This window comes from Oryzias latipes, chromosome 16 (assembly GCF_053564925.1).
Source record: "Oryzias latipes strain Hd-rR chromosome 16, Olatipes_Hd-rR_3.1".
Lineage (NCBI taxonomy): Eukaryota > Metazoa > Chordata > Actinopteri > Beloniformes > Adrianichthyidae > Oryzias > Oryzias latipes.
This window is the reverse complement of record NC_136252.1, coordinates 15,393,534-15,419,436: the sequence shown is the minus strand read 5'-3', so window position 1 is coordinate 15,419,436 and position 25,903 is coordinate 15,393,534. Positions and strand designations below refer to the sequence as shown.

Sequence of the window (25,903 nt, the reverse complement as noted above, 5' to 3'; positions counted from 1 at the left end):
GTGTGTCTCTCTCTCTACTTAGTGACCCCACACACCATTTGGACTCCCAGGATACCATTGGATTTTCTTAAATAGTCTTTTTTTTGGCAGACCTTTATGCAAAGTCAGTTAGCATGGGTTCTTATGTGTTTCCTTGGGCACACACCGTCTGAAGTTCCGTCATGAGTGTCTGCAGTGTTTTTTTTTTTTTTTACACCTGCACTGAACCTGCACCATCACTTCTGCCGGCAGGTTGGTGAGTTTGCTATAAGTAAACAAAAAAAACTTCAAGCTTTCAGGATCCTGCCTTCAAAACTCTCAGGTTCACATGTAGCTTCTCTAACTTTCAGGGTTGTGCATAAGACTATGGGAGCTTGGTAGAAAGAAAAAAGTCAAGATAGCAGCCAAAAAAACAAACAAACCCCTCAAGTTGTCAGAAGTCTGACCTCTGTTTCCCCATGTGGTCATTGCAGGGAACTATCTCCAGAGTTTCATGTGCACTACATCTCCCAGCAACCCCAGCGTACTGTTTCTGAGCCCTGCACATCTGAGTCTCATTCGCCAAACCAATCACTGGCATACTGAAGAATTGCACTGAGCCACACTCAGTGCGAAGTATTCTGTCACAAGAACTGGCAGACGGTTGGATCCAAATGCAGTAAGCTTATTAGCTCAGCTAAAAGTCCACAAAGCTAAATCAGGGTCAGTCAGTCAGTCAGTCAGTCAGGCAGGGGTCTATAACAGGCATGAGAGCATCAGGGAGGAAACGAGTGTAGTCCGGATCCAGGCGAGAGGCAAACAGAGTCAGAGACAAAACAGGCTCAGGAAATCAGAAGATCATGTCTGGATAGAAACGCTCGGTGATGCAGGCAGAGTGGCACAAACAATACTTCACAGTGAGTGAGGCTCAGTGCAGAGTTTAAGTATGCTGTGATTGATTTGGCGAATGAGAGTCAGTTGTGCAGCACTTAGAAACTGCACCCTGGGGTTGCTCTTACAAACTTTGGAAATGGGTCCCGCCGTTGACCAGAGGGGGAGACAGAGCTCTGACTTCTTACAAAACGTACACAGATTCTGGGGCTTAAACCGTGTCCATAGCTTTATAATGACCATTTACCTTTTAAAGCCCAGTCTTAAAATATACAATAAAAAAATCGGAGCCGCAAAACCCGAGTGTTGCACTCACAAATAAAGAAAGATCCAGTCCAAGCAAAAATGAGTACAAAGTTTCTTCAAATCTGACAGTAAAAACATTGGACATAAACCAATCTATCATTATATCGTTTCTACATAGTAGTACCAAACCAGACTGTCTCTTTAAGCTGCAGTTCTTATGTTTTTGTTCAGGGTTCTCCTGGGGGAACTGGGTGGGTGGAAGGGAGGAATCTGGTGAGGGAGGAGTCCATCTGACTGTGATTGTCCTGTGTTTAAAAAAAATAAAAATCCTGTGTTTTCTGTTTTAATTAAGTTTCATATTTTATGACTACTTTATTTGCTTTTGGGCTTTGTGTTTTTAACCAAAGTGAAAGGCGCTATACAAATAAATAAATAAACAACTATGTGTTTTGCCGTTGTCATTTTTTTCTATTGTCTTTGAGTTCCAGCCTTGACCATTGAGAAACATTGGAACATAAAACATGTTTATGTGAATTTATTAGTCTGGATCTTGTAACCCAACTGTGATCTGGACATTACACCCCGCAGCAGGTAATCAGTAATTTGTGATGGTGTACAGTCTAAAATTTAACATTTGACCCCGTTTAATCCGCTCGTCAATCTCCCATCTCTGCCATATCCAGCAGCTGCACTGATAGGCAGTTCGCCAAAATTTCAGAACTACCCGCTATCCCTCACTGAGGGCCCTCAGAGTGCGGGAGCCAAAGGATGGAGAGAGTGGGTCTTTTGTAGTCTTGAGCAGTTCGTCCCTTACAAAAGAAAACCAGATGCAACTTTAGCAGGGCTGAATAACTGTGAGTTGGCTTTTATGGAGGAGATCTGTTTTGGCCACAGCTCTGCTAACAATAGAGTGAAAAGGAATTAGAGATAACTGAAAACAAGATGCTCACAAGAGCTGTTTACTACTTTTGACCACATCTGAGTTACTATTTTAATTTATACCAATTGACAAAGAAATGAAGAAAACACATTTTGTTTCTTTTTTGACACAAGAGGATCTGAAAAATTCCATTATAAAATTTGTTTTACTTTAAATTCAGCTCCATATCTTCCATAGTGTCTGAAAAAAATGAAAAAGTTCACACAAAAAGCATTTTTATTTTTGGGTTTCATTGTCTTGCAGAGTTATTAGTCAAATATTGATTAAAAAAGAAGTTAAAGAATGGCTATATATTAAGTTAACTCAAAATGGGACATGAATTTAGCTCTTTAAAGTCCATCTATGACCATCCTTTAAGCCAATTTCCAATGTTCACAGTGGTCTTTCAATTATGATAATGTCATTTTTACGCGACATCAAATAAAGCTATGTCATATTCTGGAAGATAGTTTCTGCCAAGCAGCAGAAATGAGATATTCACCTCTGGGTTCTGGGCAGGAGTAAGCCTGCTCTCCCTTCCCAACATCCATCTGTTTACACGCTTTCCCGCTATCATATATGCCCTTACAACCCCAGCCTAATATTACCGGCGCAACAAAAATGGCGAGCAATATCGGAGCTATCCAGCCGTACAGTTTTGAGGCAGATACCAGCTCAGACACAGAAAATTAAAGTCGTACACGGATCTATTTGTCTGCAGGTGGATGCATCAGAATGGAGTGAAGCAGGGAGCTGGGGCCCATCGCGCATATTTTCTACTTCAGAAATATACTCTTTTAGATGGATTTTTTTGTCTGCTCCTGATTTACAATGATTTAAATACAAAAAATAATCTGTAAGAAATATCTTAGATTCATTTTTTTCCCATAAACGTACCAAAACACAAATAATTAATCAATAATCAATTTTTTTTTTGGAGTGGGTCCTTAATACGTTCGTTGTCAAATATATAATTCTCCTCAGAATCTAAAGTGTTGGGAAAAAAATGTTTGTGTTCATCCTAGATGTAGACAAAGTTTTTGTGTGTTTTGGATGAAGATAAGTTAATAACTGTCAATATAGGTCAATCACGCTACAATACCTCAAATTAAACTCCCATCCGACGAGTACAATAAATAACAGAAGAATTGTAATTATTTTCAAAAAATTGAGTTCTGAGACTGGAACAAGGCTGAGAACCTTTGCATACGTTGGCTAATCCTGGATTTATGATAAATTGTCATAATGAAAACAATGTCTTCCATATGTTTGTCAGCAGTGCCTGACAGTGTAAAGCACCCTCTCCTTCTGACATCAATAAAGCTGATGCACATCCCAACCCAGAAACATGTGCGATTACTGCAATACTATACTCTCTCTGCATCTGTGTGACATAAATGTGTGAGACATCATCCTGCATGCAGGAGGGATCCCCTCTCAGCAAACAACTACAGCTGATTCAAAGATATTTGTACTTGAACAGAGAAATTGTGGGGAAAATGGCTGGATGTTGGAGTTGATGAGGAACATGCCTCCTTTGGACTGACAGCTTGCTCCTGGTTGTGTTTTGACCATAAAACTTTAAAGCTGCTTCATGCCTCTCAGCTCCTCTGTCTGATCGCCTTTGCTCTTTTGGCTCCCCTTGTCTCTGTTAGCTTGGCCACGTGCCAACCTGTCTGTCTTCAATATCGCGTGGCGATGTAAATGCTTAAAAGTCAAACATAAAGGGAGGTCATTCCACCACATGTATTTTCAAACGCACCGAAGCGTGTACAGCGCAGATATGAGTTACTGGTCAAAAAGTGTATCCAGTGGAAATGACAAAAATCGGCAAACGTTGGATGTTCTGAGGTTATCTCAAATGGGATAGTTGTATTTTGTCTTTTGCTCACAAACTAGAGGACCAGACATTACAAAACAAAACAAGCTTTTACATGTACTGATGGTAACTATCCAAAACCAAAAGCTACAGAAACTACACCCTGGTGTGAATGCGACTGAAAAACTAAGAAAACAAAGAATGACCTCATCTAAATGAGTTAGAAAACTGAGCTAAAAAAGGCAACAATCGTCACAATGTTAGGACTCTCTATTTGCATAAAGTAAAAAACAACACCATACTTTTATATTTATATATATAAAATATTTTTTTAAAGTTTCTTTCAAACAAGGAATTAAACAGTCACAGACAATAAATGCTTTGAAGTATTTTTCCCTCCTTTAAAACCTGGAGTCATGTGACCTGTGATGTCAGGAATTCTAAGAGATTGGAATTTGCTGTTGTAGGAATAAAAATCTTGGAAAGTTGTGTGGAAAAAAATGTTTGGTTTGGTGTTATTGTGAATTTGCTCAATCAGTTAACATGTGGCAGTGTTTTATTATCTTTTTTAAATTGTTACTAACAAGATTGGCAGTTTGCATAGTTACAGTAATGTTTGTTTTAGCGGTATCAGTCTGTTTTTTTTACATGTTGCAAAAAAGGTTGAAGGTTACAGGTATTGCAAATGTGCTAACGCAGCTAACGTGTAGCGGTGCCAGACTGTGTTTATTTTTACGAGTTACTAACAAGGTTGGGAGTTAGAGTAGTCATAAAAGTAACATTTGTTTTTCAGTATCAGTTTCCTATTTTACAGTCCTATTTAGAAAGAACAGTTTTCTCACAGTCTGCTTTTTTTAAGTCTTGCAAAAAAGGTTGGGAGTTAAAAGTATTGCAAAAACGCTAACCTGTAGCGGTGTCGGACTGTGGTATTTTACCTGTTACTAACAAGGTTGGGAGTTAGTGTAGTCATAAAAGTAACCTTTGTTTTAGTGGTATCAGCCTGTTGTTTTTTACGAGTTACTAACAAAGTTGGGAGTTAGAGGTATTGCAAATACGATGACGCAGCTAACGTGTAGCGATGTCGGAAAGTGTTTTTTATATGTTACTAACATGGTTGGGAGTTAGCATAGTCACAGTATTCGTTTATTTTATTGTTTGTTTTTTTAATCTTTTTTTCTTAAAGTTTTGTAAACATGGTTGGGAGTTTTAGGTAGTGCGAATACGCCAACGAGACTAACGTTTCTAACGTGGATAACATGTAGCGTGTTGCAAACAGGTTCTACAGTTACTGTGGATCTAATAGTGTGGAAAAATACAGTACTTGATGAAAGTAAATGAATTTGTATTTTAGAAATCATGTTAACTATAGCAAGCATTCACTGCCAATACTTTTGAAAACAAAGTTTGATTTCACCATCCTCACATTATATCAATAAAGAGTGTTTAGGCGTCAGTACTTCAGATTTGCGCTTACTTTTGCTCACATGTCTGTATGCTGTTTGAGCTCTAATTCAATTATCTTATCCTTAGGACCACATGTGTGAGTCTGCATGAGAGTGCACTCCTGTGGAAAAGCATATGTGAGTTTATTTAAGTTCGCTTGAGTAATTTATGTGTGCATGTGCCTTTGAAAGTTAGTCGGTCTGTTCACGCGTGTTCACTCATGTGTTTTAGTCATGATGTGTGCCTGCATGTGCTTGTTCTGTGAGATGACAGTGGTTGTAAATTTTCTCCCGGAGCATCACACAGGTAGAGCTGATGGGAACTGACATTAAGCAAGGAGATGAAGGTGAGTGTGGGGCGGGGGGGTGGGGGGGGGTGGGGGGGTGGTAGTTGCCAGTTTCCCTCATGACTGAAGGCTTAAGTCTGCAGAAAATCAACATTTTTCCCCCCAGATATTTTTATTAGCTGTTGTCTTCACAATATGTACTCTGTAACGTTTGTATGTCTTAATTCAGACTAGGGCAGTTCTTTTGGCAAATTTTTGGGAAACTTGACTATGGACCTGCAGTGACTCCCTGCCATTTCTACAGTATTTATGTGCTTTCATATTAAAGATCTCTTTATAAAAGAACACACACATATTGTTAAAGTACAATTTCATTAAAGTCAAACTTCTCTGTAAAACACAACAAAATAGAATCATATCTTTCTTGGAAAGATGAAAGAGGATACTTATTGTCATATCTTGTCTCTAAGTGATTTTAAAGAGTAGATTTAACTACATGTGGTGCTTACGTATGTCAGTATATGCTAAGAAACTTCTATTAGAAAGTTGGGCTTCCTACTCATGTTGCCATGGTGAAACTTAGCAAAAATGTTTTATAAGGACTGGAAGTCCTTGGAATTTGAAAACATCACAAAGCCACTTGTCTAGTTTTGTAGTATAGATGCTGGGGCTGCATCTGTAATCAAGCGGAGGGATAGAGAGCAGGAAGTGAGAGATAAAGAGTGACTTGGGAGGATGAGGGGGAGGCACCTGCTTCACCAAGACTTCAGAATACATAAAAGATAGTGTTGTTGGTCAGACTAGACCCCAGAGGAAAGTCTTAGCTGTGAAGTTAGCTAGAGTGGAATCAGTGAAGTTTGGGTAAATTTCACCTTTTGGTCAAAATATTCAAACCCTGTACATTCTTTCATTTACCATAGCACGCCATTTGTTTTTTGTTTTGTTTTTTTTCTTTAAAAAAAAAAGGGTCCAGTCAAGTTGTATTATCTATCAGTTATGTATACATATACCATGGTCCGGGTGAATACGCGATTCCCATTGGCTGCTGGGTGTGCGTTAAAAACTGATAACCGCACGACCCAAAAAGAAGTTCCGGTCACCTAACTTAACTCCTCTGTATCACTGCGCCGGCGTCTTTAAAACAACCTTTAACTTCATCATCTAGACAAAAACAAGCGGTAAGAGGTGAACCTTCTCTCTGAACTGATGACCCGCCGCACCATGTAACAAATAGTCCACTTTTTGGGGAAAAAGCGATCCAAATCGGAAAAAAAGAATTAAGAATTAAGGACTAAAAACTGGTTAATATTTATTTATTTTGTAAGTGACTATGGTATAAGCAGATTAATGGTCTTCAAAGTGTGCATTATCACTTTTTAACATACTTCGCGGAAGCAACGGTCCGTGTGGAGGACCCTTACATTTTTACTGGATGAATCAAATTGTAAAAAAAAGTCTTTCCCATATGAGTTTGTTTGCAACAATACCATGTGAGAGTTTAAGAGGCCTTTTTGTTTATTTTTTTCGGACTAAATTCTGCGTCATGTGTCCCCCTGAAACTCACGGGTGTAGTTGTCGTGACCAGTTCAAATTGTAAACCGTCATTTAAATCAAAATTCTAATTTTTTTACATAGCAAAATAAAAGCATAACACTGAAGAAGGAATATTTAATGTCAATGAAATAAGGTCTCTTCACACAAACTGAAATAAAAAAATTGCACAAGAGTTACTGGATGAATAAGCGACATAGAACTGTTATTTTTAAGATCAATGTTAAGTATTATTTAGCTTTATTTCATTCCCCTCTTACACATAATCTGCTGAAACAGATGTTGGATGTGGGTTCAAAATAACCGCTGATTATAAAAGTCAATGCTCCACATCAGTTTTGCCCAAAAAGTGTTCCAATCTGGAACAGAATCTGCTTTATTCTGCAAACAATTGTTAGGTTATTCTGGGACACAACTACTTTCTTGATTAGTTCGATTTATTGTAGCAATTATAATGTTGTTTTACCCGCTAACAAGTTTACATAGTTTATTTTTTAGTGTGCAAAAAAAGCCCTTTTCAGTTAAAACATAATTTATCAGAATTAACAAATGGAGTCATTTCTTTTTTCTGAGATCCAAAAAACATGTATGAATGTATAATGTTTTATTGATTATTAAACAGAACAGATAGTTAGATAGCAGTTAGATACACTATGTGTATTTTAGAAAACATCACTGAGAGAGATTCAAATATTTCTGCCACTGATCTTTAAAGCCTTAAAAAAGAAAGAATGGCGCTAATTATAAGGAGTCTGCTGTCCGTGATCACTGGGGCAGAAAGAGCATCTCTGGAAGGGTAAAACTTAAAAACAAAGTGGCTAGTCTTATGACGCTCTGCAGGGGTGAAGCCTACCAAAGTTCACCACCTTAGTATTGTGTAAGCAGCATTGGCAGCAAAACACTGCAACACTTTTATTAGAGATGGCAGATAAAAAGGAGTTCTACTTTAATACTGGCTGAATACCTCCTATAGCTGTTGCTATAATAAATATGTAAGATGAGTAATGACCATGCTACATTACAAGCATTAAAACATTATTTAAAATAAGTTTTAGCTTCTTTGGCTGTGCTAATGCTGATCTCTGACGTACTGTCAGTCACCTCTTGGTACAGTAGTCTTGTTGTAAGGCCAGACCCAAAGGAAAGTTTACATTTCCCTGCACTCAGATGTTTTCATAACTAGAAAATAAGTAAGAATTGACCAGTGGGAAGGTATTTCTCGGCAAGTGTCCATAGGTGGCTTGGACATTGACTTGCAGCCAGCAAAGAGATGAAAATAACTCTTCTTTCAAGTTTGCTTCCCTCTATGTATTTGCTGTTAAAGTCACATTTTCTGAAATGCAAAAACATCTAAAGTAATAGAATCTTACTTTAACCAATATTTAGTCATTAATAGTACATAACTTATCTTAATATTAACCCAATGTTCTTTTTATAGTCAAGTGAATTGGCCTCTTCATCGTGACTATTCCCATTTTCACCGTTGTCGTCTTGTTGAATTTATTGGAAATAATTGGCCCATACTCAGCAAGCACATTGTTTAGGTGGGTGGAGCATCCTGGTTAGTGTACTGTTCCAATTCACACCTGACTTTTTTTATTAGTCAACTTGCATCAATTTCATTGACTGTAAAAGAGAACTGGACCGAGTAATTGTAACATCACCCATAGTGTCATAGGGGTATCAGGATGACCCAGATGCAGGACCAGAAGACAAACCACAGTGAGACCTAAGAGTATTTAATAACAAAAAGCACCACCCAAGGTGGGGAAAACCCATAACATAACACTAACCCAAAATACGACATAACCACACTGAGCTAGAACAAAATATAAGCTACACTCCGACAGAGTGCAGAAACAGAACCACTTAAATACAGATCAAACAAATTAACCTAAAGTGCATGCAGCTGTGTGCCACTCCATGGAGAGCCACCAGAGAGAGGGCGGAGTCCTCCAGGAGAGCCACAGTCAACCTGCACAGAGAAACACAAGAATGAGGAAGACAAAAAACAGAACTGACACTGTGTCACATACAAAACAACTTACTCCAACAAAATGAAGTCACTTCAGTCGCCATTTTTCAGCCATATGGACAATGTCATTTGGAGCAAGACAGCGTTAGTAAGCAGTGAATGGTTTGAGTCGGTCTGAGTTAACGTTTCTATGGCAACCTCCCTCACTACTCAGAAGTGAGCTTGTTGGAAGTCAACATCTCTTTCACTGAAAGCGGGTCCTGGAGAATCTTGAAGTTGGGGGCCAGCGGCCACTACATGCTTTTAATTGAGGCATGAATAAAAAAGTTATGTAGTTTATCACTTGAATTACTTCCAATAAAAACATTTTGGTGAAAAATTAGCATTAGCAAGAACATGTTAATAAATGTGGCAGAGCAAGAATAGTCATTCTGACAATTATGACTGAGTAACAGCTGTTTATTTTTCGACAGAAGTCTATGGAAATTTGGCCTCTTGGAGCAAAATTGTACGTTTTTACAAAAAAAAAAACAAAAAAGAAAAAAGAAAGAAAGACAACATTTGAATTAATAAAAATGCCCCTGAAAAAGACATGTTCCCTGACCGGGAATCGAACCCGGGCCGCGGCGGTGAGAGCGCCGAATCCTAACCACTAGACCACCAGGGAACTGACGCATAAGGCGGACAGTTTTGTATTTTGTTCAATGACACTTAAAGATGGAATTGACTTAAGTTCTTAACCACAACATATGAAACTTCTTGACTTAAGTTCTTAACTACAACATATGAAACTTCTTGACTTAAGTTCGTAACTACAACACCTGGAGTAGTTTCACACCCTTATAAACCTCTTTCGTTATGTTCTCTTTCATCAGTAAAGTCAAATTGAGTTGATTATTTCAGGCTGGATTTTAATACTTTAATAAATCTTTAAATTACACAATTAAATGAAAAAATAGGGCACAACCCAGGTTTTATTTAATAAATAAATATTTGTTGGCACAAAATACTGTAAAACACCTTACCACCAGTCACTAAACAACAACCTGACTCGGCTCTCAGAACAAGCGAAACCTGGCACATTGACTGACCACCCAGGTGGACGTACAACCACTTAGCCTACTAACAAGCAGGGTCTACAACAGCTGTCACATACCTGACTGTGAAAATGGATTATTCAACTGTTTGTTTCCCTTTCACTTCTTCTGTCATGTGTATGCAATTACAAAAAGCATGTCAACACCTTTGTTTGACACCAAAAACTTTTAAACCTGTTTGACAGTTGTGCAGACTCCATAGGCTACTGCTTTTGGACATGTGGTGACACTCTTGCACAAAAAGGCATGGAAATTATTCTCTACCTGGGTAATAAGATTTCCCCTTTGAAGTCTTCTACAAGAGCTTTGAACTACAACCAATTTTCTGTCAGAATGAAGGCACAATTATGTAGTTGGGGCAAAACCCCCACCTTTTACCGTGAAGAATGGGCTTTGTTCTGTTAGTAATGCTTAAATTGGGAAGAATGGCTACAACGCATTAAACTAACAGGCATTCAAGATGTAGTTTGATGATAATAATAAATAAGTGGCCATGAATGAGCCAGTAGGAATGGCAGTTCTAAAGAAGGTTTAAGGAGTGTCATTGTTGTATGAAAAACAATGACATTTTAAAATAAACTTTAACCTTAGACTTTTGTTGTGTTTTCTGGTTTAGTAGATTTGTGTGAAGAGGTTTCTACCTTTATTTAAAAGACCTTTTTATGTGATATATGATATATATAACCTATATATATATATAGAAATATAAAGCCTGTTTAAGCCTAAAACGAGCGTTTACGTGTCTTTATAAAGACTTTATTGGAAGTGATGCTTGAGTGCACGCTACCGAGGCTGGTAGCTTTTCGCTGTGATACTGAAACACAAACGCATCTTTCTCCTTGTACTGATAAAAACCTAAATAAAAATTTGCAGCTTTAAAATAAAACATTTCTGCAGATTTCTACTAGAAATACAGAAACCAAGTTCTTTCTTTTTGAAAATGTTGGTTTTCAAACCTTTTATAAAAACATAAAAAGTTATTTTTAACTATTCAGCTTTTTGGTAGAACAATGAACAATAAAACCATCAACCATAAATTCCTGATACATGTATTTCTGTTGTCACTATTATGACCTTAAAAAAGGTTCTCCTGTGGAATGTGGCATGCCCTCTGACCCCATGGTGCAGGGAGTTTACATATCTTTGTCTACACTAGTTAAAAGCACATTCCTACCCCTGATCTGGGTCAAAGATAAAAGATGACTCAAATCTAACTTGTAAAGGAGAACAGTTGTGACGTTTGGAGAAATGCGACAACACAATCAGCTATCAAAAAAATTGTTTTACTGGTTTTTGACCTTAGTGTCTGTTTATTTAAATCCCTAGCCTTTTTTTCTCCTTCGAAAACTCCTTTTGGTTAGTCTTACTAATATTTGGAGGTTGGAATTACAGCAGTTGCCCTGTGTTTCACGTTATCTTTTATATTAAGTTATCTCAGGTTTGCTGGAATGAAGTGCAGACTGCCAGGTCACCTTGTGCAGATTCTTTAAGAAGTCCTACAATAGTCTGAATTTTTTTAAACTGCAGATTTTGTTTCTCAGTCATGGAGAAACCAAGCTGGCTCCATCAACTGGACAACAGCTGTTAAAATGAATATATTGATTAAGAAAACAGATGTTCTGCAATCATCTGTTATCATTCTCAGTCAAATGATTGACGTGATCCAATTCTTTATCTAAAGAATGTAATTCAAAAGCCTTTTTAGATGCCATAGATATAAACATGATGTCTTGGTTCCTCACCTCCTCAGAGAACTGGCTTCTTCTTCTTTTCTGTTTTATAGCAGTTCACACACATAGACTGTAAAAACAATGGACAAATCGAGGTGTGACGGCACCCACAGAAAAGACCTTACCTCCAGCTGTCGCGAAATGAGGCAAAATCCCTCATCAATGTTTCCTGATACGGGCTCTGCCATATTGAAACCAGTCGACAGAGATTGGTCTGAGTCCGATGAACCATCATATCTACGGCAATGGCGACAGTACTTGCCAAAGACCAATTACTGTTGACTGGATAGTAGTGCTAATCGTACTACTAAATAATTTCCCCATCGTGGGATAAATAAAGTCTTATCTTTCCTATTTGGGAACATGAGAAAGGAGGGGTTGAGTTGTCCATTATTTTTCCAATTAATTTTACACACACAACGTTTACGTGCAAGTCACACATTTAAGCTAACCGATTTAGCTAAGCTCACTCAGGTTAATCAGATCAGCTGATTGGGATCACCTGCAAATTAACACAGCAATATCAGTTAGGGTATAGTATAAACCCGTTTTGTCCCTTTTGGGGTCACGGGGCTGCTGGAGCCTATCCCTGCCCTAGGAGAAGGCAGGGGACATCCTGGACAGCTTGCCAGTCTGTGGCAGGACTATTTATTTATGAAATATGACAGGACAATACAACAATCTATACTGGGCAACAGCAACACTTTCCTTTTTGAAACAAGGACAGACGCATCATTAAAATTGACAGGCTTTCTGTGCAACTTCAGATGTAAGAAAATACTTTTATTTGACATGGATTCCAACAAAATAGTACTCTTTGGTATTCTTAAATTGACTTTAACCTAGAAATTAGAAATAGACAGACACCACCTCCATTTTTACTGCATTGTTTGTTTGGTTTTTCTTATTACTGCACCTACCTACATTTTCTGTGTCAAGTATTGTGTCACATTAACATCCTCCCCTAACATCATTTGTTTTTGTTTTAAGATATAGGCCAAAAATACTGTGCTTTGCTGTTTAGACTATACAACTGGGTTATAGATCTTCTTTGTCTTTCAGCTGCTCCCTTTAGGGGTCACCAGAGTAAATCATCCCCCTCCATCTATTCCTATCCTCTGGACTAATGTCCTCCTTAATGACATCAATGGATCTCCTCTTTGATCCTACTCTAGGCCTCTTTACTCAGTTTCAACCTCAGCATCTTTTTATCTACATCATCACTAGGGGGGGCAGGAAGAATCGATTCAGGGATATATCCTGATATTTGTATCAATTTAAAATGCTGTCAGGACAATAATTATGATGCATCCTTATGATGGATCAGAGTGATGTGTACAACGGTCTGAAAAAAGGCCAACGTTGTGGCGATGAGCGGTGAAATACGAGTTTACTTCAGTGTGTGAGAAAACAAAGCTGCAGCGCTGCAGTGCAGAATGTCATATAAACAAAGCATCTTAGCCACAATAAAGCTCTGTCCTTCACCCTGTCACGCTGCCTCATCATCACACTTTAATGTTTCTGGAAAGAATTAGTGTTTATTTATTTTTTTCCCCTTTAGTTTTGAAGCACCGTTTAGGCTCCTGAACTGTTTAAAAGTACTGGAGAAGCTACATTAAGCAATGTTGAACATAAACAGCACTTTTTTTCCTCAATCATAGTTTCAGAACCTTGTTGGTTTAGGCACATTCATTCTGTTTTCTTTTTTCTTATACTAAAAAAAATTGTTGTTGTTGAAATCAGACAAAGCTGACTGCTCCCTTAAAGAACAAATACATTTTAAGTTACCAAAATAAACGCACTATGAATTTGCTTGGGTAAAAGTAACTTGTATGTGATACACAGTTACAGTGCAAACACATTGTGATCATTAAATAAAACAAATTTTACCATTTTATTACAATAAAAGGTATATTAATATTCAGGTAGAGGTTTTTTTTTTAGTCATACTCTTTAAAAAGTGTTCAGGTACAATATTGCGAGATGTATCGTATTGTGGAATGAGTATCAGGAGAGGTATCGTATCGCCAGAGTCTTGACGATACACACCCTTAATCATCACTGTCTCTCCTCCATACCATCTCAATCTGCAGAGGAGACAGATCCTTCCAGGCTGTTGCTCCTAAACTCTGGAATGAGCTCCTGTTGTCCCTGCATTCCCTGGACTTTGTTCATTCATTTAAAAGTCAACTCAATACTTGTCATTTAGCAAAGAATTTTAACTGTAACTGTTTTTATCTGGGCTTGGGATGATTGTATTACATGGTACATGCTTTTGTCTTTGATGTTTTTGAATTTTTATATTTTTCATTTTGTGAAGCACCTTGTGACTTCTGTTCTGTCAAAGGTGCTACATACAGTAAATAAAATGTACTTACTGTTTCTTTCTCAGAGCCAAATGAGCATCTTTCCTTTCATTCTCGCTGACACCCTTTTGTAACATATCGCTCTTATTACATTTCCATCACCCTGGACTTTAAACCCTGAGTACTTAATGTCCTTCTTCCCCTGTGTCCCCTATAACCCCAATGTTCCATTTGTGTTCGTCTCATTTACACACAGATACTCTGTCTTACTGCAGCTGATCTTCATTCATCTTCTTTCTAGATTAACTTCCACCTCTCTAGATATCCCTCCACCTGCTCCCTGCTCTCACTAAAAATCACAGTGTCGTCTGCAAACATCATGGTCCATGAAGATTCCTGTCCAAACTCATCTTTCAATTTGTCCATCATCACAGCAAACAAGAAGGGGTTCAATGCCCTTGCTCCAGTCCCACCTCCACCTTGAACTCATCTGTCACACCCACCAAACATCTCACCACTGTCTTACAGCTCAGATGAATGTCCCAATCAACTCCCATGTATTTCTCTGCTCCTCCAGACTTCCTCATACAAATCACAGCTCCTCTCTGTATCCTGACAAACTTTCTTAAGCTCTACAAAGACACAATGCAGCTTTTGACCTTCCCTCTTTTTTTCCCGATGCATCCTAAAAGCAGATGTTGCCTCTAACCTCAGCCTTACCTTCACTACTCTTTTCCAAAACCTCATGGTGTGACTTATCAGCTTTATTCCTCTGTAGGTTCAACAACTCTATTTTTGTTTACCCGGGCCACAACTGATCTGGAGGTTCTTTAAGAATTTTCAGAATTGATTGGTTTTTACTTTAAAAGCCCCTTTCTGATAGAACGCTATCATTATATCAGCACATGAAAGCGCTTCATTTTGCCCCCTTGTGGTTGTATTAACTGTAAAATAAACAGTAAAACAAAATGTAGAATCTGTAAAACAAATTATTTTGGATCAAAACATGTGACGGAAAAAACTCTATGACCCTAGGCACACAAACAAGCACAGGCCACACATCAGATGAACAGATTAGAGTCCAAACAGTATTAAAATAGGGTCCAAACATTTATTATTTCTAGAACTTTTATATGGCGAGTTGAAAGATGCATGACGGCAGGAATACGTTTCCCTGTAACCCACTGGTGAAACTGGATTACTCCCCATTTGTTTTATCAAAGTAAAGTTGAGTAAAGCGGTTTAGAAAAACAAGAGTGTTTTGACATCTTAATCCATGTGGAGCTTATTAAAGGGAGCTCTTTCTCTTAGCAGATTAGACACAGTCTCCGGTTTCCCCGTTTCCGTCAGATGCTCAGAAAGATTATATTTTAAGCATGGAACTTTTTTTTTAAAGCTTTTTAATGCAGGTCTTACTGTTGTTGTATTGTTTAGGTTTCTCTTTTGAAACATTTACTGGTAGAGTTACATGGTGCATCAAGTTTCAGCCCTGATGGATGCATCCAAAAACAAAAACTTGGGAAGCAAAACATACTGCCCTAAAAGAGCCACCAATCTTCCAAAAGGACATTAAAACAATTCATCTTGCAAGTAGACAGGAATCTGATGATGATGATGACTATCATGACTGATGCAGACTATATGACAACAGAGTTGATAACAAGTTTTTTTTAAGTTCTCACGTCATTTCTGTCCACTTAACCTTTTGTGATCAGCCATATAATGTAATTTTACATTTGTAAGTAATATTATCTACTTTTTCTTTTGTTTGGATCATAAAAATGTCGTTTATCTAGACATAAGATGTCAGGAACACAAACACTGACAGAACAGAAGACATTTATTTTTTACTATCTTACTATCTTAAGGTTCAACCTTACTGTACTGTCATTGGAGGAACCATGTCCATCTAGTATGAATGTAAAACTGCAGTTTAACTGGCCGTGTTCATCTCCCACCCTTTACTTTAGGGGTCAAAATTGACACGAACACAAAAACCGTTTTCACCACCAAATTTTTACCCAACATTCTTTTAAAGTAATCTTTTTTTTAACATTCAACATCTTTAGCTCGTAAAATTTTCAATTCAATTCAACTTTATTTGTATAGCACTTGTCCTGCTACAGAGAATGCCAAGAGTGTGCAAAGCAGTAATGATATCAAAAGGTGGCTACTATGAAAAACCTACAATATGACATATTTTCAGTTGTTTCACAGTTTTTTGTTATGTATATAATTCCACATGTGTTGATTCACAGTTTTGATGCCTTCAGGGTGAATCTACAATTTTCATAGTCATGAAAATAAAATAAAAACTCTTTGAATGAGAAGGTGTGTCCAAACTTTTGGTCTGTGCTGTATATATGGAGTCTGTGTGATGATGATCACTGATTAGTCTGGAGGGTGTGGTTCATGCGGGAAAGAGGTAGGTTGACCTGACAGACGCCTGTCCAGTCTGTGTGAAGACGATGCGATGCTTCCTCTGAAAGTTAGTTCTCACAAAGAATAAGCACAAAAGCCAAGGAAAGACATGTATGTATGTGATGGATCATTTCCTGTGATGGTCACTTTTCACTAGAAACTCAACAGTCGTAACAAAGTTGTCCGGGTCCAAAGTGTGGACTGCTACTCCCGCGACCCGGTCCAGGATGAGCAGAAGAGGATGGATGGCTGTCTTTTTAACCTGATAAGTGGATGAAATACTAGCAAAACTATGTAGAATACAAAAACTCCAAAGTCATCTTTTACTATTTTGGTCCATATTACAGTCTACCATTTCTGGTTCAAACTGACTGCATCAAACTTTAGAGCCACTTGTTGGATCATAGAGGTCACAGAGATTTTACCAAAACGTCAACTGTGCTTGTGACTTGTTTTAAATCTATGAATAGAAACTAGAAAAATGTTTGCTTTTTTGTTTTTTATTTAAACAATCTCAGACTAATGAGTGGAAAACTGCTATATTCCAAGATTCCAGTTGCATCAGTTTGAAGCCAAGAACACATTCCATGATGTCTGAAAAAATGAGAAAAAAAAGGAGAAACATCTCACTCTCTGATTGTTAGATAATTAGGGCTGCTGAACTTAAAGAAATCTGACAAAATGTATGACTGGAACCTGGTTAGATGCTATAGATGTATGTACAGCAAGAGCATTTTTAATAAAATGTTCTGTTTGCATTTCAATTTGTGAGATGTAGTCAAAAATTGTTAGGATAAAATCGACATGCAGCAATTGAGCCTGTGACCACCAGAGGGCGCAAACACCTTGAAATGCTCAGACATGGACTGCTCCAATACTGTTGCCTAACCTGTTAATGCAAAGGTTAATGTGATGTCCCACTCTGCCAGCAAAAAAAACCAAGTGCACATGACTATTTGAGCAAGTGAGGGGATTTCCCCCCACCCAGCAAATTTTCTCTGTATTTGCTGGTCCATGGGGGGTGAAACTGTAATGAAGATGTTTTCCATTTCTTCTATATATCCTGTGAACAGCTGCCCAGGGTCTACTCTTATACAGAGAGCCCCCCGAGAGCCACATAAGGTTCCCTGTGGATAAGCGTAAAGCTGGACGGAAACATAAGCCGTGGTGTGGATATCAGCGTAGCCCCTCGCAGATTATTAAAGCGAAAATGTTTAGTGGAACACAATCCTCGTGAAATAATAAACACATTTTAGGATTTTTATTTTTATTTTTGCAGAGTTATTACAGTGTTCTATGCTGACAAAGTGGAAAATTCAGTAAAATGTAACCCTTATCTTGATTTCCAGTCAAATTGACCCGGTTTCAAGTGTGAAAATGGGTCATTTTTGACCCTGAAACAGTACAAGGGTTAATCAGTCAGAGTAACACTGACCTAAATGACATCATTCCTACTATTTATTTCTTAATTTAATTTTTCTTTTAAAACAAACAAACACATAAATAAAACCAACAATATTGTAATTTGTTTCAATGGCACCCTAAGAAAAAGTACCAACACTCTATTTAAGTGTACTACAAGTAGTTTATGATAAAAAAGAGGCAGTGTAATTGACATTTAACTTTCATATTTTGTAAAATAAAAATGTTACAATTTAGTCTTTAGTATTCAGTTTGTACACTGCCTATACTACATGGTATATTTGCTATACTCATACTCAACTACTTTGGGTGAACTACTTTCTGCTGAAGGCATTTCATTTTTTCACCACTTTACTGAATAAAATTAGAGTCTAGAAATAAAAGACCTAATTTATTTTATTGTTAAATTAATCTCTTTAAAATGTAGACGTATTTACTAAAATGAACGATTTTCCCTATCATTTAATGAAGCCACAACTGATCAGAGAGGAGAACCACAGACATGAAAAACCACTGATTTGCAAAAACTACTTTTGTTCCATCCAGTATCATCATGTAAGCCTGCCAGTGAACTCGTCTTTTTCCTCTGTTAGCATTGCTGTAAAATGCCTTCAATTAGCCACTTCATTGAGTGTGACAGTTCAAAGAGTAGCTGCAATTCTAATGTCCCTGCTAGTATTTCTGAATCGTGCCAGGTTGTGCTAGGACTAATGAAACACACAGCAGGGAGCAATAGAATAGAGCTTTCTTTCAATTAGCAGCAATAAGAACAAAGGGGATTAACGCTCCGAGGTGAGGCTTCTCTTTTTTTTTCAAAAGGTATTTCTCTCCTCATTTGCAAAAAATAGCGCTCTTGTTTTTTTTTTCATCTTGCACCTTCGTAGTAAGTTTTATGTTCTTTATTCATTTAGTGGTAAAACACTGTACTGACACCTCACTTTTTTGGGTTTGATATCAGACTTAAAGAGATTTTTTTTCTTTTGCCAAAAACATAAATAAATACTCTGTCCTATTAGTATAATCAGATTAGATTAGCTGCACAAATACAAAGTGATAGACATGCATTTTAGAACATAAACCTGAAGAATAAAAGTTACTGCATTTTAAATGTTTATTTAAAGATGTTAGGAAATATAAGTCATGATTTCTGCAAGAAAGAGTATCATTTACTATGTAGTTTTAAACTTTACAAGTGTACTCACAAGAAGACAAAACAACTTTGCTCAACAATGATTTTAATCAGGTGAAAAACTTTAATGACACAAGGTTCCTGCTTTAAAATGGTCAAACCTTTCCGTGACTTCCTCTGCTGGTTTTAAAATCTTTGCTAATGAATACTGAAGCTACATTCACACCTCCATTGCTAACGCACGTTGAAGTGCCCACTTCATCTAAAGTGAAATTTCCACGTGAAGGTGTGAAAACGCGTGTTTTGGGTTTCTCCGTTCAAAACTCTCATATTCCCGCTTTGTTGTTGTTCACCTTTTACCCTTTAGGGGTCGCCACAGCGAATCAGCTTTCACTGATGCGCACTGATAGTTTGGTAGAGATTTTCATGCCGGATGTCCTTCCTGACACAACTCTGTATTTTATCCGGGCTGGGGACCGGTACAGACTTGGGCCCCCTTGTGGCCACATAGTTAGGCAGTAGCACGAAGGGTCTTGCTCGCGCTGCACGAGGCTCACCCCCTTGGGATCAAGCCCTGTTTTCCTAAGTTCTAGCCCTGCGTTGAATCAACTGAGCTATTTATCCACTTTCTCTCGTTCATGTGTAGCTATGAGAATTTCTACGCCCATTTTCAGAATCTACGTGCATTTCAATTTCATTTCAGTTTTTAATGGTGTAGTGACCAATCGGTTTGGTTTATCTGGTGAACCCAGACACGGGGACTAGTCTAACAATGTCTGTGTTTGTTTTGCAAGGATGCTAGTAATGTCCCAAACCATTTCTGGTTTGTACCCAAATCTCAACATTTCGCACCAAACAGGCGCTAGCAAGCAGTAGAAAGACAAACAGAAGCCCCTCCCTGCTTGTCTAGTATGAACACCGTGGGCTAAAAGCATGTTCAAGAGCCCTTGTTTAGCGTGTTTGTGAACGTAAATCAAATGCCCTGAGTGAACGTCGCTTAAGAGTAATCGTTTTACCAGCGACGATTTGCTCTGTTGTTGAGAATTGGGACTTCACTACAATTTCTATCAATAATAAAATTCTGAAGACTTTCTTTTTGTAGTAAAAAAAAATAGATGAACACAAGCTCCTATGTTAGAACTATTCCTTCATGCAAGAGTCAACCAACATCCAGTTTTACGTGATAATAACTTATTTGACGGCTCAACTACACTAAAAACACAGAAAAAGAGCATCTGGCTGATATAATGTTTGACAGTGGTGGCAGCATGGTAAGTGGCCCCGATGGAAAAAGAGATCTGTATGAAGTAAAACACAAGTCAGAAGGTCTGGTGGGAATCCTTCCTCTTTGACCATGCTAGAGTTTCTCAGTCAATTTGGTGCTGCTCCTGTTGACCCAGATCAATACCCATCATCGGAGATGTGGTAAAGGAGAAGAGTGACATCATCTCAACTCAAATGATGGAAATGCTTCTTTTACTCATTTATTTGTCACTCTTTTGGTTTTCTTTGTCACTGGAATTACTGGATGGACCGACAACAATCCCTTGCAGCAGCAGCACACTGCCTTTTCCTCTTCCTTTTTCTATTTTGCTGTCTTTCTTTCTTAAACAAGAGAACAAATCCATCAATTCCAAATCGTAATAAAAACACCTGCTTCAATAAAAGACACTTTTTAGTCAAAAATGAATTTTTCATGCTGCTAAAAGCCTTGACTACACATGAAAAATGCAAAGACGGTCAGAGACAGAGAGGCAGAAGGGAGGACACAAAAACGTTTAAGCCCCATCGCCGCTACAATGGCCCCTAGTACTGAGGGCCACTGAAGAATCCCTTAATTCCTCCAGCATTATGCGCTCCAGACTCTTTCATGTCCCCCACAAGGGAGGCGGTGGATGTGGAAGGGGTGTGTTGCTAGGAAAATTCTAATGTGTCTCTTGCCATGAAAAAATATGCACATACATTTAGCATTTAGATTCTCCAAGGGCAGAACAGAGGAGATGGTCACATGTCGTATATTGAGTGTGCGTATTGCATTTTGTGTACAGGCACATGTGTTTGCGCGAGCAGGCCGTCATTAAACGATTCTGTCTTATTGTATTCTTGGTTTGCGTCTCTGCCCGCCGCAGTTGCCATGGTAATATTAATGATTTAGCTCCTGCACGGCGAAAGCAAGAAAGGTCATGTGTGCTTCCCCAGCCCTCCTTAATGTGTACTGTGCTAAACTGACAAGAGGAATATTGGTTGTACTGATGGAGCGCTTGACTCATCAGCAGGGGTTAACTGGTTTCCTGTCAGGCTGACTGAGTGACTGACTGATTCTGGAAGTTTAGACTGACTGCTGCTTGGGTGGTTTAGTGGGAGCAAATTAAATGAGTGGTCGATTTGCTGGGATGTTGACCGAGAAACCCGATGAGTGACAGGCTGACTGGATAACTGGCTTGTTGACTGACTAAAGGATTAGCAGAATACTCCTTGTTAGTGGAATCATTGTCTCTCAGTTAGGCTTTTATTTGCTGACTGATGAGGCAACGCTGCAAAAACAGGCCAGACTTTCTTAAAATAAGCAAAAAAGCTAAGACATGTTTTCTCAAACTAAGATTATTTTGGTATTTAAAAACTTTCTTGATAAGATTATTTTCTTGCAAGGTAGAAAATATGACATTTAAAACAAGACTTAAAACAAGGGGTCTCCTTTCTTAAGATTCTGTTTTTGCAGTAAAGCTCATGACTAGCAAAACCGCAAAGACAAATGCAAGTAATAAAATACTAGCAAAATAAATCTAAAGCAGGAATCTGTAACCTTTAACACAAACAGAGCCATTTGGTCCAGTATTTTATAGTCCACAACCCTCTCTACTTAGAAAAATAAACTGTTTGTGATTTGGTGGCCATTAAGCCTATTGATAAGATATAGCATTTAAATATTTACAATATTTGAATAATAAAATAGTTATTTTGACAGCTGGATATGCAGGTTCCTTTCAAAATAAAATACATCCTGTGTCAAATAGGATCCTGCTGCACTTGATATGCAATTATACTTTAAGAACTTAAAAGACATAAAATAATAATAATAAGATTTTAAATTTTGTCATATAATAAACCACTGTGACAATAGATCAAACCTTTATTAAGATTTTGCCTAGTTATCTGATGTGTGCATTTTGAAGGAATGGTTGAGCTCTCAAAAATGCCTCTTGGTTTAGTTCTTTAGTGTTTTTAGTGTCAGCAATGGCTAAAAAAAATTCTTTGACTCACATAAGATTACATCAGTTTAAAATTCTAAAAATAAATGACAAAATTCAAAAACAAACTAATATTTATTCAAATTATTGGCATTTTACTTCAAAACCACACAGCCACAATGGAGAAATAAAAGGGCCAAACGTGGCTCCGGAGCCTCAGGTTGCAAACCCCTGATCTAAAGTAATGCAAAGATAAGACTAAATGCACAAACCAATTTCTGTTTATAAATAATAATTGAGAATTATTTAAAGTTGTGTTTAAAATCTTCTTTTCTTTAATTTTTATGCACTTTCACAACCAAAATATAATGTGGATATGTCTTCTTTGTCTTTCACAGTCTCATATTTTTCCCAAAACAATTAAAATCCAATTAAAAATGTATTTTAACTTTAATTGCTATTTGGCATATGTTTTATGCTTCCTGCCCCACATACCTGTTGAAGCGTTTATATTTTTTTTTTAGCAGAGTTTGACAAAACAGACCCTCTGCTTTCAAATGTAATTAAAACCTCCCTTCCTGAGGCACTTTTGCATATTAATAAAATGCAGCATGCCTATAATTAGTCACAGACAGACAGCTGGGACAGGCTATATTTCAGTGGTTTGGCCACAGGGGGGCACAGCAAGCCCATCTCTCAAACAGCTGCTTTATTAAGATGGAAACAACAGCAGGGGAAGCAGTGATCTGTGTATCTTCCCTGGACGTCTGCACCAACCTCACGCTTTTGTTGAAATCTCTCCGCTATTCAGATATTTCCGTAATTAATTACACAACTTGTCATTTACAGAACGCGTTTGTGTTTCACACCACTGTTGAGGACTTCATTAGCGGTTCATCCTGACTCAGAGACCTGCTGGGTTTTCATCAATGGAAGTCTTTAAATTAACATCTTATGTTTAACAATTCCCTTCATTGTATGTATTTATTCGCCAAGCAGTATCAGGTGGTGTCGAGATGGATGCTGTCCAAAAAAAACAAATGAAGGAACAGGTTTTAATTTTTGTGGCCTTGTGTGTGCACACTATATGCTTTTCAACACTGAAAAGCTGCAAGCCTATTTAAACAAAAAAATTCCCACAGCAAGCAATCAAATTACTCACGTTACTCAACCAATATCTTTAATAGCATAGCTGTTGAGTCAGGAAAATGTATAGAGATGTCTCTGCAATGATGTTTGGTTGGAAATATTTAACAAACTGTCCAAAATCTTTCACATGTTTTTGTTTCATGGGTAAAGACATGGCATATATATATATATATTTTTTTTTTTTCAATTGGCACGTCTAACTTGTCCCTAGGTGTGAATGTGAGAGTGAATGGGTGTGTGATTGTGGCCCCTGCCAGGGTGTCCCCTACCTTCGCCCACAAGTGGCCGGGATAGGCTCCGGCAACCCCGTGACCCGAAAGGGATAAAACGGCAGAAGATGAATGAATGAATTCCGGTACATATATATATATATATATATATATATATATATATATATATATATATATATATATATATATATATATATATATATATATATATATATATATATATATATATATATGTATACTTTTTAAATATATGTTTTTTAGAACATAACTTTTGAATTGTATTAATTTCACATTCCAGAGATCTTGTTATCTGATGAAGACAAAATGTGACAAAAAGTTAAATAGTTCAATATTTTTTTAATTTTTTTATTTTGTCTAAGTCTGACTGCTTTGTTGCAGATAAAGATTTTTTTCCAGGGACCAAACTTAAAAAAAGTCATATATTTCAACTGGGTTTCAAGTAACATTTTATTTTTATTTGTGTACAGAAAAAGGCTCTGTTCTTGTGAATATTTTACTTTTTTGACATTTATTTCATTTTAGAAGAAAATGCAAAATATATATACATATATATAGTTCTGGCATTTGATTCTGACAGGATTAATAAACAAATAAACTTGGGTCCAATTACTCTGAAGGTTATGAGTGCCACCTGTCTGCTTTGGAACGTTCGATATTTTTCTTATGTGACATTGTGGGAAATACTGCTAAGTAATTAGAGCCGTACAACAGCAGACAGCTGCCAGCAGCTCCAAACTTTCAGCTTGCAGAATCTGAGCAGACTCTCCAATAGCTGCTATCACAACAGTAGAAAATAGAGGAAAGAAGTTTTTTCACACAAACATTTATAGATGTATGCTTTTAAATTTGATTTTAATTTGCAGTAGACTCATTTAAATATTTGTACCTATAGTAGCTTATTGATGAAAGTCTGATGTTCTCGCAAAAAAGAGCATCTATTCATTTGAGTCTTCTGTATTGGACGTTTGTCTTTGGATTGTGTCCTTTGAAGACCCATCCAGATCTGCTTAAATGGGGGACATCCTGGACTTTACGGTAATATTGCATGTGTTTGAGTGGGATGATGGGAAGTTTTGGTTTCCTAGGGAGATCAAATTGAGTCGTCATAAATTAATGGGGTGGTTCTCAGGTGGTGAAGGGAAAAAAATCCACTTTTTGTGTTCTAAAATAAAGAGGTCTTTACTGCAAAAACTGAATTTTAAGCAAGTAAAATGAGGTTTCAAGAAAAATAAACTAATTAGGAAAATTGACTAATAAAAAGTTTGTCTCAATTTAAGAAAACGTGACGTATAGACAAAAGTTTTTCTTTAAATAAGAAGCTAGTTTTCTTGGCCTATTAACAGACTTTTTTCTAGGAGTTCTATTTTTGCAGTTTTCTGCTTTAGTCATTGTTTCAGTGTACCCATGTTTTCTTTTAATTCTTTTAAAGAATTTTTGTTTTACTTTAAAACATTGCAGTTACAGTATTGCTGCGTAAGGTTTTTGTTTGAGTGAAACTCAAATGAAGCTGCCCTTTATGGTTAGATGGTCCATACATAAATTCTTAAAAGTTATAATGTTAAAATGATGAGAACTGCTGTTAAGAATAGGAAAACTTACTCATGGATTTTGGTTTTGATAAAATAAGTGTGCATGTTGTGCTTTAAAGAAGTCACCCAAAAAAAACTAAAAAAATAAACTGGATCAGCAAGAAGTGGACACGTGTCGAGTGAGTCAAAGCAATCATAAACTTATGAAGCGTACACGATCTTATGTGATTGGTTTGACAGAAACAAACTGCTCCCCCTCATATATTTGCGCTCCATAATGAAGTATGCAGGGGGATTGAAAAGTTGTGATCTGTGAAAAGAAAACCAACCATATCTGAAAGCTTTTGTTGAAACACACATCCAAGTAAATGTGCAGGTGACCAACATTAAAAACCTTTGCATACATACATTATTAGACTACTCCCCCCTTATATAGCAGAGATTTTAAGGCCAAAACTAGGTAAGAAGGTTTTATTTATGGGTTTGAATAATTGAGTATCTATTAGAATATCCCTCAGTCATAGCTGATGGAGGTACACATTAATATTTCAGATTATTAGTGAGACCTGGACTTCTGTCTATACCATTTAAAA

At 37.3% G+C, this 25,903-nt stretch overlaps 1 non-coding gene across 1 annotated transcript; it reads right to left on the bottom strand.

Annotated features, from left to right (window-relative positions):
- Window positions 1-9,683: 9,683 nt before the first annotated feature.
- On the bottom strand, window positions 9,684-9,755 carry trnae-cuc (transfer RNA glutamic acid (anticodon CUC)). Its single transcript has one exon. It is a non-coding gene; the product is annotated as a tRNA-Glu (tRNA).
- Window positions 9,756-25,903: the final 16,148 nt, after the last annotated feature.